Source organism: Manduca sexta, chromosome 9, assembly GCF_014839805.1.
Source record: "Manduca sexta isolate Smith_Timp_Sample1 chromosome 9, JHU_Msex_v1.0, whole genome shotgun sequence".
Taxonomy (NCBI): Eukaryota; Metazoa; Arthropoda; class Insecta; order Lepidoptera; family Sphingidae; genus Manduca; species Manduca sexta.
The window spans coordinates 9,548,851-9,563,288 of record NC_051123.1 but is presented as its reverse complement, the minus strand read 5'-3'; the positions used below and the strand labels follow the sequence as shown (position 1 = coordinate 9,563,288).

Below are 14,438 nucleotides of genomic sequence, written 5' to 3'. Positions count from 1 at the left end.
ATTTAACCCCAACGCACCTTAATTAATTCCCAGAAATAGAAAATTACTTTTACCTATTAAGGACATGAAATATTGTTAATTTATTGTATAATGCCTCGATACTACAAAGTTTCACTATAGCCCAGTGCTTAGAACACAAAACACAGACACTAAATCCTAGTCGTTGTAATGTTATCGATGATATCAACCCGTAAATCAGTAATAGAGTTGAAACAAGAGTATCGACTATCGATACTATGAATACTCAATAATTTGTAATCAGCTACATAATATAAATAATAAATACGAATGAGATTTAATTGTATATACATTTATGTGCTTTACTTCAAGCTATCGCGCAATACGGCCGATAGTAAATTCGGCATTTTATCGATAAATTATAGTATTCGATATCGATGTCCAATATCGATACTTCTACCAATCTTGACCATACCCCAAGCTGGTACACGGCGCGCGCCGCTCTCAGGTCTCAACAAACGCCATTATTTACCTTTCCCTGGCGCCGGAGGCTAGAAATCTCGCCTCATTACGACGCTCCCAGACCGTTAAATCATTATTTATGCTTTATCGACCACAAATGACTGTTGCGATGGGCTTAATTGTCGCAAATCCTTGAAAACGTGCCTCATTACCGCCAAGACAAAGCGATTTGCCGAATGGTAAGGTCGATCGCCTTGGGAAAGGGACGTGTTCGTGGTAGTCATCGTAATGGAATTGAGTTTTATCTAATATAATTGATAATGTACTTTGTTACGTAAGTTTTAGGGTTGAAGATGAATCATAGTAACTTTTCAAATCGTCATAGTCTTGCATGATTTATTCTTATTGGATTTTAATGATATCCTGCTTATCTTTGACAATAAGCTTCCTCAAATATGATTCAATATTATATTTTTTTTTGACCCAATAAAAATCCTTTTAATTAACAGGAAGCCTGCTGTATCATTCCCGAGTGCTGCAGAGTATTTTTCATCTCTTACGGTGTTGTATAAGCAAAAGACACACACACACACACACAACATCACGCATTTATCCCCGAAGGGGTATGCAGAGGCGCAACCAAGGCATCAACTTTTCGCCAAGTGTGGTCCGTCCCATGATGGGATAGGGGGCGAACCTATCACCATATCGGGCACAAATAGACTCCGGGCTGATACTGAGCACAAAAACCCAAATATCACTTTTCCCGACCCAGGATTCGAACCCAGGACCTCAGAGCGCTGTCGTACCGCGCATGCAGTACAACTACTCCACCGAGGCAGTCATAAGCAAAAGACATTTTAAATAATTGAATTACAACATGAAATACGTAAACATTGTATAATATTCCGTCGTAGCTCGCACTTTGATGCCGCAAGCAAAAAACCGGACGAAAAACAATTTGCTCAGCGTTTACAAATATTAACTCGAGTATAAAATCCGGTTCTGTTTAACGTGAAGCGGTTTGAAACTTCGCTTTCCACTCGCATCAATTAGCAGTCTTTAGAACCTTCATTGGCTTCCTACGAAACTGTACATTAGATGTAGGTATTATTTATTTATTTGGGACCAACAATGCAAACATATAAATTAACTTTACTAATATCTTGTGCTTACATTTATGGCAGATGTGCACAACATTTTTAATAAACAAAAATAATGTTGAATAAATATACTTGAAAATAAAACTTATAATCCAGATATTATATCTAGATTAGTTGCCTCTCATTGTAAATATCACAAAGCACATATTACACAAGAATCAATTAAGAAATTTCTAGATCGCGTTGCTACATTCACTATCAATGTTATTTTGTGATAAAAATGTATTATTAAACATTGAAGATAACAAAGCGGCAAGTTTTCAATGTTATAATAAGAAAGTAACGAAATTCAAAGATAAAATGAAGGTTATCAAAGAAAAACAAATTAAAACCGTCGAGTTCAACTTTGACATATTCGCAATGACACGCGATAGAACGATGGAATATTTTAAAAAGGAAATATCCACTAGAAATATAGTACAAAGCTCTATTAATTTTATAATTTTGTAAAACAGGTTTTCGTAGTTGTCGCTTCTTCACAAAAGCCACAAAGGATTCAAGAGAAAGAATGAAAATCATATTAAAGAATATTCGCAACTTCTGAAGAAGTCGACGTCTTAAAAATATTTTAAATTATGCATATTATATGACATGAACAGTGACGAGAGAGTAAATGTAGTAATGAATGTAGCACAGTAAGGTGTAAACCAAAGACCCACTTTTGTTTTGGTGATACTAAAATAGGATAATTGTCTTCTAACAGAAACAAGCGATAACTAAATCAGCATAGATAAGGCAAGTACACTAAACATAAATACAATAACACCAAAGTTGATTATCTAGTAAACATTCCAAAACTATATGTATCTCTGAACTGAGATGAAACATGTTTTACATTTCGTCCACAAATAATTATGTCACATTTGTTACAACAAGGAAAACATGTGACTGCAATGTATGCAAATAACTCCTTTCACACGCACACGTAACGATAACCTACTAAAATTATCGTATTAATAGACCATCGGAATTAACCTCCCGCGTCCACTGTCAATTATAACGTTTTAATCTTATCTGGATGTCATCGTTTTTGTTTAGCCACGCAAGACTTGAAGCTGTTAGCGATAGAAAGAACATCGGTATCGCTAGTGGGACAAGGCCGACCATCCGGGACTATGTGCGGCCTTGTTGACAAAAAACACTCGTCACTTGCCCTCCAGCGTGCAGCGTGCGCTTCGACCACAAACATTTGCATAAGTTAATCATTGTCTTGTAGGTCGCGGCATAGTCCGGAAGATTTAACTGTGCATATTCAAATGCAAACGAATTGCATGGAACTATTTTAATACCGAAACACATAAGGTCGAGAAATACTGGTAGTGATAACTAAGATTTAGAAGATTATGTATGAAATGAAGACTAAAAAACCGAGCGAAGTAGCCATTCTTCAAAATAAATCCCAAAAATAACCTGAGGAAATGAGCAAACAAAGGAGGACGGGCGCAGCATATTTGTGAATTTTGCGCAAAGTCATCCAGACACAGATTATGTGAATGTTATTTGTATTTAAGCGCAACTTCGCCACGGGAGATGGCGTATAGTTTATGTATCGAGACGAGTGTAACGGACCAATGGCGCGCGCACACGTCTCGGCGGTTGTGCGGCGCGTACTCGATCCTCGGCCGCACAAACAAGTCATGTGAGTGATTCCGCGTCCAGGCGCCTCACCGCGTCTCACCGCGCCGCGCTACCACCGTCCGTGACCTTCACCTGTGCATTGTGCACTTCTGCGAACCGCCGTAAAAACATTCACTATTTACCGCGATACGTAACGCTGTCAGAGAAACAAACTTAAAATGGCGAAGTTCGAAGTGAAAAAGTCATCAAAATAACCTCGAGATTACGATACGCAAACAAAGCAATGAAAGGAAGTCGGAATCTCCTCAAACAATGAGCTGGATGACGCGACCGCATTTCAATTTATAAACGACTCTGGAGCACATTGCCGCGCGTTAAACATGTTTTTACCGACGTTAACGTTATTGAGAAACAGACGAATGATAAAAAGCAAGGCCGCCGAAACCTCTCATTAGAGACGCGACGAGGCGAAATCAAACAAGTTATTATATAAACAAACGGCAATTATGCATGCGAGACGTGAATGCAATGCGCTGAGGCACGAGTGCAGCCCTTCCGTGTTCGCCGCGCTGGCTTCCGCGATGCAACTTCTCTAGGCGGCAGGCACAGCCTCCCCGAGCCGTGCAGCGCCGCGACGTGAAAGTACACGCGCACATAATCCGTGTAAATGTCATTAAACGTGTTAGCGTACCGTGTGCAGTAATCGAAGCGGACGTGATCTGACATTCTCTGCTGCCTGTCGCGAGGCAAGGTCGGCTAGATATGATCGATCAAGGTCACACACTTAAAACAACACACATTTTCTAAAATTAAAACCAACGGTACCAAACAAAGTCGCGACACCGCCATGTGCTACCGGCTAACGCATTCAGAACAGGCGATAGCGATGTCACGCCTGCGCCAATATTTCAATTTCAATCCTCCACAATCCTCAAGTCAGATGGAGATTTTTATAGCATTATGAATCACACAAATTTGATACAACTTGTGGCCACATACGGATCGTCACTCTTGCACTAAACAAACTCTACATTGTGAACTAAATCTGATAGATATATTTGACCAACCGCTATTGGAGAAAGTGGACTTGGCATCCATAAATGAAAAGCATTTAGACATTCGTACGTACATATAACGTACGTGAAGTCACGTGAAACGCTATAAAGGTCGATTGTGCATATCTTGGCAATGCACTCGGTTTAATTTAGTCATAAAGTACGATTGTATGCTCATAAAAAGCAATATTCTCGGTCACGGGACGGAAGATAATCTGCACAGAAGTTTTAATCATTATTCGAGGGCAAGAGTGAAAGAATTAAGGGAAAAAAGTTTTTATAAGCACGGAACGGACACACCAAGCGTTCGTGCTGGCCACGACCTAAAAACCTAACTATAACGTGATGAACTTCACGACCCACGATGAGCTACGTGTAGAGGTGACACTGATGTTGAAAACACTCGAGGATCTGACTAATGCGGCATTGGAAGCTGCATAAATTATGGTTGTAATTAAATATTATGTATGGTGTAATGTCAGTAATAGAGATCGGAGTGACATGACTGTAAGAAAATATATACACGGCAATACTACCAAATTGACAAAAGATCTGGATCCAGCTTCTATTTGTTATGAATGTTAGATCTATACTTTAAAAGTCTTAGAACAGAAACTACGTTTACAAAAACTACACTTGGAAATTAAGAAACTTTCTGTTATGTCCGAAAATTTTGTGGTCATTATTTCTATGAACTAAATATTCGCACAGCATAATGTTAGCTTAGCTTATATATAAATTGTAAACAGATGTAGATTTTAAATTAAAAGGAGGCTGGTAAAGAGGGAATAGAGAACCATACTCTGGCCGTATTTGGAATGAATATTATCAATGAGTAATTGAATGAAGATTGTATTATTCTTATAAATACAGTCATCCACAAACAATAACTGTATCACAAAGACACACATAATAATAACAAATCATAATCCGATGTTGATAGACTTTGATCCGAATGAATGTGGAAAAACAGTAAACTTGCCAAACAAGAAATTCGAGTAATATTTGGTTTTCGTTAATATTTGTTTCTGTATGGAGCAAGAAACACGTTTGAACAGATGTAAAACATATGATGATAAAATTGATTCGAATAATATTTACATGCAAATATTAACAAAAGTATATTTTGGTTTGATTGCAAGATCGAGATGAGTATGTCTGGAAATATTTGCCCAAGAACAAGACATAATTAGCTGAAAATAATGTAAGTACCTATCCGTATATTTTTAATTATTCTATTTTAAAATTATCATTCATAAATAGACATTCAAATATACAACGTTAAGCATTCTGGTGATGTTTAATATGATGAAAATTCGAGAAATGTCAAAGGTAATGTTGTGTTTCCGTGATATCTTATCTTTGGCACCATTTTATAATGTTATCATTGAATTAATTCACGGTCTGAATTTGAATACATGATTATGCTCAAGCTAATATTGATTTTTGAAACGATATCCATTTTAAATGTCAACTTTGTAATCGAAAGCATCGATCGTCACAGAAACCATCAAACATAATAAGGAAATATGTATTATTAAGTTTGACTAATTTATTATTAAGTCATATTATTCTGCACTCAGTCAACAATTTGGCGTCGATGCGTCATACTTCCAAACAGAACATAAACTCACGCCTTCATCCCATAGAGATAAAACTCCAAAACATATGGAATAACTCGTGCCATGCGGCGCAGTGTTGCAGATTTTTTGATATAAATGCCGACATTTTAGTATTTTTTTAATAAACTACAAATCAAAACCTGTTATCAATTTTGACTGAGCCTGTAGAGTGTGGTAACTTTTTACCTTACGTCAATAAAGTTGAGAGTTAGTGAGAATACTTATTGATTTCGCGAATTCCTAAACGCTCTACTGCTAGGAAAGTCCTTCCATAAGTTCTCACGATTCGAGGTCACGGTGACTGGATGAGGCATCTAATACGGATTGGTTGGTCGTCAAAGCACTGTTTGTTAGCCAACAAGGTGCAGCACGAGCAGATGAGGTTAGTTTGGGCCGATTTATAAAAACGTTGGCAGACCTTAGTTAAAATTTCTCTGGATTTAGCATGTTTTAAATCCAGTTGACATGATTCACTAGAGTAGTAACTTTAAGCATTGGTCAAATGGATGAAGTTGTCGTGCAACTAACTTTGTGGCATATATTGCCGCCGAAATATTGTATTTCCTACGTGTTCGAAATTAAAGAAATGTAAGAGATAAATAAGCTGAAGTTTGATACATCTCACGTGACGGACCAGGGTGCGATGGACGCCGGTAACGATTTTCCAAGAACACAGCTGAGACGACGTGTGGACATGCGCAGTAACCCGCGCCGCCACGTGGCCGACACAACCCATGCCGGATTGCTAACTTTTTAATTGAATTTGTTGCCCAGATTTACTAAGAAACGGAATACGCGATATGTGTACAAATCACGTATGCATTGCGCTTTGAATATGACAAATATTCTAACGTGAGCACAGCTACCCAGCAATATAATGCAAGCTGCATATTTTACATACCTAACAGGAATCTGATTAGACACGGTAATGTGTTTTGTGTTGTCCGTTTTGAAGGACGATTATAATGATATTGTTCTGAGTTTTAAGTGGTATTTCAGTGCAATGTCATGGATCTATGTTACGAGCATGCGCAGTGTGGCAGATACTGCCATGTGGCAAATTCCCGTTGCATAACTTTCTCCCTATTGCGACGACGCTTAACCGCCTATAATTTTTTTTGGCGGGGTTTGCAAGCATAGCCACATTAAGGTTGTATTCTTGGTAGATAAAATTCGACTTATTTCATTATTTTGTGTTTCTATACATTTAAAAAAATATTTTGAACACTACCATTCTTATTTGTCTGTTTTTTATGAGACAAATTCATAAAATTTCTTGACCTTTATAGAACTAACAACTACCGAATAGGAAACAAGAAAATATTTATTTTCCATGAGTTTAAATAAACCTTTTCCTTATCACAGCGAAAGTTCTGTTTTGTTTACTTGTTTGGAAATATCAAAATAATACGGACCAAGAATCTAGCAGACATTCCACGTTGAATCCATTTTATCAAGGCGCACACACAAACCGTATTGTGCGACACATCACACATGTATATCCATTCTAATTAACTTAATTGAAATGCTTCGCGTGTCGCCGACAATTAACATATCGTCGCTATTGCGGGTAAACGAACCGCAAGTGTGCTTAGATTGCGCACACACAAGACCAGGACAATCATTTTTCACATCTAAGCAGAGATTTGTAAACAATTCATACGAGATTCTGTTTTATTTTGCGCGATCAATCTTTGTTTTACGGAACGCAAGTACCAGGATATCAGAAACGAGGGAATGCGCCGGTTGGTAGGGCCCGCGAGTAGTACCCGTAGTAGCCGGCCACGTTTTATGCGTCGTAACGCACACATTCACAATATCAGGACTCACACAGGTGCAGTGTGCAGAATGGCCGAAGGAATTCGCCCGCCATTTTATACGTGATGAAAAGGCATCTTTCCCTTTTGAACGTTTCAAGTTTACGCTAATTAGTTGTTACAACAAATGCACGTACAAATATTTGAGCAAAACTTGATATCGGGCGTAGATAAAAACACTTCATTCAGTGTCGGCCAAGTGATTAGCCAATGTTTTCTTGAGGCGGTGACCTCGGATTAAATTCAACTCTGAATTGAACAAAGGTTCTGCATGCTTGACGAATTCTTAGCGCTTATTGCAAAATTATAATTTCCAATTTGGAAAATACACTGAGGCTTATTATCAAAACAGTGTTACGGTTTGGAGCCGGCTTTGTAAACATTGCGAATTGTTCCACTTAATTTGTATAAATGAATAATACAATTTGATCTACGAGTAAAACGTTTGGTTTTGGCATAAAAGGGGTTTGAATCGTCGTTCGAAAAGCGAAAACCCGCCATAACGTAACGTGGACGCCACGAGTACGCCATGCCGCATCGGTAGCTACTCCATAATACGCTGCCGTATGTTGTGAAAAACCTATTGTATCATTATCAGAAGCACTTTATTTACACTCTCGCTTTACCGTAACACAGACAGTTGTAGATTGTGACGTAATTTCCTCAAGCACCATATTATTATGAAGCCATGTGCCGACCACGTCGGCGCGCCACGGTTTGCCATATTAGAAATTCCAATGCGGACCTTACAAAACTAAAACTCCTGTAGCACTTTACAAAATAATCCATTTGTATTTTTCGGAGACTTCGCGGAACCACAAATATGCGAACTGGATGTTGATAAGGGCGCGGATGTGCTGTATATCCATATTATGGTGAAGGGGCAGCGGAGTCGCATAAAGCATGCGACGGACGCGCGCGGCAGCTGCGAGGCAACTGGAGGCGCGGCGGCGGTGCGTGCGGGGTGCGGGGATTACGGGCCGGGCGGCGCGCGGGTTGTGCGGCCGGCGGGGGGCTCCGCGCCACCGGCGACCGGCGGCGTCTGTACCGCGTCTCCACAACGCTAGTAGGGACTAGAGGCCCGCCGTTATTGTGCAACGTCAGCGGGCGCGTGCGTACTTACTACAAAAAACATACATACATCGGTTACGCGGCAATTCGCATTACATCGCCTTTACTAACTTGTTGTTCTGTTGCTGTTGAAGTTCTATTGTTTTTTCGACAAGCATTCCGCCGCGCTGCGCCGGCCGCTGTCAGTCAAGGCTGGTCGCGTTTTTGCCGCACTCAAGATTAGCCAACGTCCAGTACGCGGCGATGACTTGCAAAGCAAGTTGTGTAAGAATAAAAAACAGCAACAAAGGCGTGAATAATGCGATGCGACAGGTTACCGCGGCCACAGGACAGCGCACTCGATTGTTTCTGAATACGCGATTGTTCAATCAAGATGTCATCGGTGCAGGAAGAAGCTAATAGACTACTGACTCATACGATTATCAACTAAGACAACGCAGTCATATAAAAACTACACACGGTGTCGACACGTGTGGGAAAAAGTACACTTACGACACCACGATTATGGCACAAATTTCATTGAACACTGTGAACATAGAGACGTTATTACATGCAGTCAATGTGGCATTGTTTACAGAGTATGAAAGCAGTTCGATGACGTCTCCGATTAACGAGAGCTTTATTAAGTCGTAAAATAATACATAATTATAGACATGAGATAAAAAGTGAAGCAACTTTATATGGCCACTTAAACGATATAACGTAATTAATAGACCCGTCTTAATCTAAGCGTCTGTAATGAAATTTTATACGTTGCAATTAAAAGTAATTGAACCTTCGGATAAAAGTATACGTAAGAAGTGATACTGTGTAATAATAAAAGAAAACACATAATAATAATCTTATTAAATAATATAAAACAATATAGAAAATAAACAATTCCTTAAATAAATGGCTAAAAGACAGAATGATGTTCAATATCGTTCCAATTCAGCTGTTCTTCAAACTGCTCATTAAATAAGATTGAACGTCGCTGGATTTGTTTTGGTTAAATTGATATTTCCGGCGCTAAACAACCAGACTGACCAGTAGTCATAATAATAATTTTTATTATTTTTCGTCTGGAGTTCGTTTAGCAGGCATCTAGACGTAGAAACTAAGTTAAATTGCTTCTACAACGTTCGTGTTTAGTCGATTGCTTCGACCCCCATTGGAGAGGCTTTGAGTCAAGAAGTAGAGAACTTAATGCGTACGGAGGTAACAGCTGAGCTATTAAAAATAAAACATTATCATAATCTTGAAACGATACGATAACGTCAGCCAGATGTCGACTATCCTTATCGGTCAAATCGTATGACTAAACTTATCATTAGGATACAGAATCAATACATTGATAACACTTAACAGGTGGGATAGAGATACTTATCAGAATGAGGTTCCTGTGGGTAACCTTGACGGTGGTTTTGCGTCATACGAATTGCGAGGCAATATTTGCGAACCACGCAAAACTAACATCTTTATTCAGATTCAAATATATGACGATAACAAACACATACTGCTATGAAAAAAAGCGGAATTTTAAAAGACACATTGAGGAGGTATCTAATTAAAAGTCTACATATACAGCGAGAAATACAATTTTATTTTGAAAACCGTTTCCAAATAGGGGAAGGAAATCGGAATATCTCTACAGCTAGAAAAAATAACCAACGCTTGCTTACAAATTCCCACCATTTCCATAGACATGAACGAATGACCGTCTAATGCAAGATAAATAGCAGATTAACTTAACGGCAATAAATAACTATATGTGTGGGGGGACTGAATTAATGTCCAAGGGGTTAGAAAGATGCATTGCTGTGAAGCATCGATCTGTCAAGTACGTTTGGGACGACCAAGTTCTAATTCGGATGCGTTTGCAGTTTTATATTGCAGAGAGTAGCACTCGTCAGTACAAGCTACGTCATTTTATCTATACATATTATAAAACAAAGTCTCCTTTTCTGTCTGTCTGTATGTGTTAGATTTTCTCAAAATTTACTGAACGGATTTTTATGAAATTTGGTATAGAGATGGTTTAAAACCCAGGGAATGTTATAGTCTACTTTCTATCCCGGGAAAATAAATAGCGGGACTATTATCCCAGAAAAATCGTTCACGCGGGCTAAGTCGCGACAAAAGCTATTACAAGATAAATAAAGAATCCAAACAGCTATAAAATGGATTTGGCTTTACATCCAAACGAACCAGTTAACTAGCCGGTTGGTTTAGTATAGCATTCTACAAAGCAGGAACTGAGGTGTCTAGGACTATTATCTCTTAACAAGTATAACAAACCTGCTAATAATGGTAATAATATCTTTATTAACTCAAGTTCGACGAGCTTCATTGAATTCCTTTCATTTAACTACGTCTTTAAGTATCTATACTATTCCAAACAAATGGTATAAAAAAAAATCTGCAAATGCCATTAGGAGTAGAGTTAAGACATTTTTATAAATAAACGACACATTTTCCCTCAATTGAGTTGTAGGAATACAGGTTGGTAGGTTGCAGACGTACCTAATATTTTCAGCCTTCACAGATAATCGCAATGTGTAGGCATCAGTTTGTCATATAAAGATTAACGAGAAATTTGAACCGACGTGCCTGCGTCACCATCTGACGGGAAAACACCTACGTGAAGTCTAGGTTGATAACCTATTTATCCAGGCCGGGTTGGATACATATTTACGAAGGCTAATGTGATAAAAGATTAATAGGTTTTTTCAGTACCGACGTCTCGTACCGAAGTACAAAAAGACAGGCCAAGATTCTAAGGGATTCTGGGTATTTAGATAGTTTCTGGAATATGTTAATCTTTCTACAGGTTATAAAACAAAGACCTTCGAATTACGATCATCTTGTTTACCATAACAACATGTTTTGTGTGTACATATGCAAAAAGTTTATAACACACTGTTTTTATGACCTGTTGCATGCCTCACGTAATTTTATATCATAAAACTGTTACAAAAAATAGTTAGTACTATCTGGACATCGAACGTTAGCTCAAGACAGTAATGATCGAAGAAACCTTCTTCAATAATCTGATTGAAACAGTTAAAAAAGAACAAGCTAGAATATTACCTTGCCTTGTTTTCCATTCCCTGCGAGGCCCAAATAGATGTATTTCCAGAACCCAGAATATACTTTTTTTATCGTATACAACTTGATATTATAAACAAAAGAATGTTTAGCTCCAACAATAGCTGATACATAAACCCGAAGCGAATTCTCTTCATGTTTAAAGTAACTTTGTGAACGAGGTACGATTCCCTAACTAGTTTTCCAACTTACATTTAAAAGGGGAGTTTGAACCTCCCAAGAAACTAAGTACAAAGCCTAGACACCCAACAACGCCCACGCATCTAGAAAGCGCCGCAAACCGTGATCGGATGAAATATTACAAAACTGTGAAGCCAGTAGCATGATTACATTCTGATGCGTGGGAGTCGGCGAATGTTGTTTACGTTTCAATATCTGTTGCAAAAATATGATCAATTGTCGACACTGAATTGCATGAATGGCAAAATATACTGATTCATCTCAGGCTGTCGAACGCGGAAAGCGTTGTTACACATCGTATTGACTTACATCTTCGCTGTTGCAACTGAACGTATCAATCTTGAGATAGCTAGATTCCGCATACTACGACTTTGGTTACAGTTAAGCAACATCTAAGTCGACTGGAGACATTTTTTTTTTTATTTATTCTAAAAGTCATGAACAATTACACGAGGCCGTGTGACTATTAATACTGCAGTCTTCAAAACGTCAGGAAAAAAATAAAATATAAAAAACCGCGATAAAATCAGAAAACAAGTTTTATTTCTATTATACATCTACTTGATGTACTGAGAGCTACAAATATTTATGCGTTTTCTCAAATATAATATTCGATAGCCCATTTCAGAACTTATACCTTCACTGCAACCTCAGTTGAAAAGCATGGACCTTGTGAGTTCAACTTACAATAATAGAAGTTTTATAATATTGTAGTAGCCGTTTTCGAGCTTCTTTCGAATATATTATTTGACTTTATGAACTACAAATAATGTCTTATAAATGTGTCAAACTAAATACTAATGTTGAGGTTGTGTGAAGTCTACCAATCCGCACTAGGCCAATATGGCGGACTAAGGCCGGTAGAAGAGGAGTTCCGTGCCCAGCAATGGGACAGTATATACTTAATACAGGGCTGATATTATATATTATTTAAATATTAAAATTAATTCCCAATGGAAATTGTATTTTTTTGTTTGTTTTGCGTGAAATAAAGTGTCTTATTGTAGCACTAGTACGGCTTGTCGTATTTATTGTGTAATATTTTCTAGTAATAGACAGTTGTATGGCTTTTGCATCTATGAAGCTTAAGCTTCGTTCCACATAACGTGATGTTAATGCTAAATGTAGACAATACCTTATTAAAGAAGGCTTACAAAGACATTTACAATTATGAACCGTAATTATATTGTAATAGTGTTTGGATTGGGAGAAAAAAAATGTCGCCTGTTTATTAGTGAATACAATTCCAACAAGGACAATTATGTCCTTGTTGGAATTGTTGAAAGCGAGTGTAAAGTTTTAGTTATAGCCCAAATGACTATGCTAACCGTGCTTCCATGGTATTGCAGAAAAATTTTGGTTCTGTGGGATTTTTTGATGTCGCCACGACACGCTTTTTTGATACGATCGAGGCGGCCGCTCTCTGCTCGATTTTAGAATGCCATACGTGCTAAAATCCCAAAGCACCTATTACTTTTAAAGAACCTGCAAATCGTGGAGTTGATCATTTCAAATCACACCATTCTAAGCCATTCGTTAAAAAAATATACAAGCCAGTAGTTAGTACCATGGAAACCGAAGCAAAAAGAACAATAGCTGATAAACCGAAACGCGGCACTGCATTCCACACTTTACGACCAATAAAATATACATGTTATGTGCGTGTTGATTCATTATATGGTATTGTAATTGTATATTCGGTGTTTGTTGTAATTTTGTAATTTTTTTATGTTGCATTATCTTATTTCCTACATGAAATATTCGGTGTGTGATATTGGCAAAAATCTAATTATTTTTTGTCATTCGTGTAAGAATCAGTCGATAATCGATTTTCAAAATATTTGAATTCGCGGCATCGTCATCCATCGCAAAGTAAAATGTACTTAAATTGAAATACCATAGTAAACAAACTCCTAAAAACACTAAGATGTTCGGACGTGTTCCATTATCCAAGTTTCTTTGATGCACCATTATATTAAAATACCAACCAACAAAAAATATCAAGCCATTTAAATACTGATTATGTTTTTTGGACAAAGTTATCAATGCATTCCACGCGAGTCCGCCCACTTAGAAACGCAAATTATTGGGAATTACAATATCAACTAAAAAAAGAACAATCACTCCATACAAAATGGTGGATCAAATTATCAAAGAAAGAATATTATATCATTAATTTCTTTTTGACAAATATTAATTTATATTAAACTAGACATATGTACTCAAGTCAAATATCAATAGAGAAAACTACTTAGCAGTTGCCACTTCCCTCGCACAACGGATGACAATAATCCGATCACTTCCACTGATCGCCACCCACGTAGTTAATTAAACCCAAAATATTAACTTTCATAAGTATTTGGAACACAAACGTATAGTAACAGAGTTCTTAAATCGGAACACGAAATTATACATTTTTAATACGCGACCTTTGACCCATAGTCA

General features: G+C 37.7%; 1 protein-coding gene across 4 annotated transcripts in view; it reads right to left on the bottom strand.

Annotated features, from left to right (window-relative positions):
• Positions 1-14,438, bottom strand: part of LOC115449517 (myotubularin-related protein 3) — a 110,403-nt gene that overhangs the window by 56,430 nt on the left and 39,535 nt on the right. For 2 of the 4 annotated variants that reach the window (XM_037436621.1, XM_037436625.1), the window contains exon 1: positions 8,401-8,579. The exons of 1 other annotated variant lie outside the window; for it this stretch is intronic. The gene's annotated coding sequence lies outside the window, so the exon portion shown is untranslated. Of the gene's footprint in view, positions 1-8,400; positions 8,580-14,438 lie in introns of those variants that run through there. One more of the 4 variants, XM_037436622.1, reaches the window with a different exon arrangement.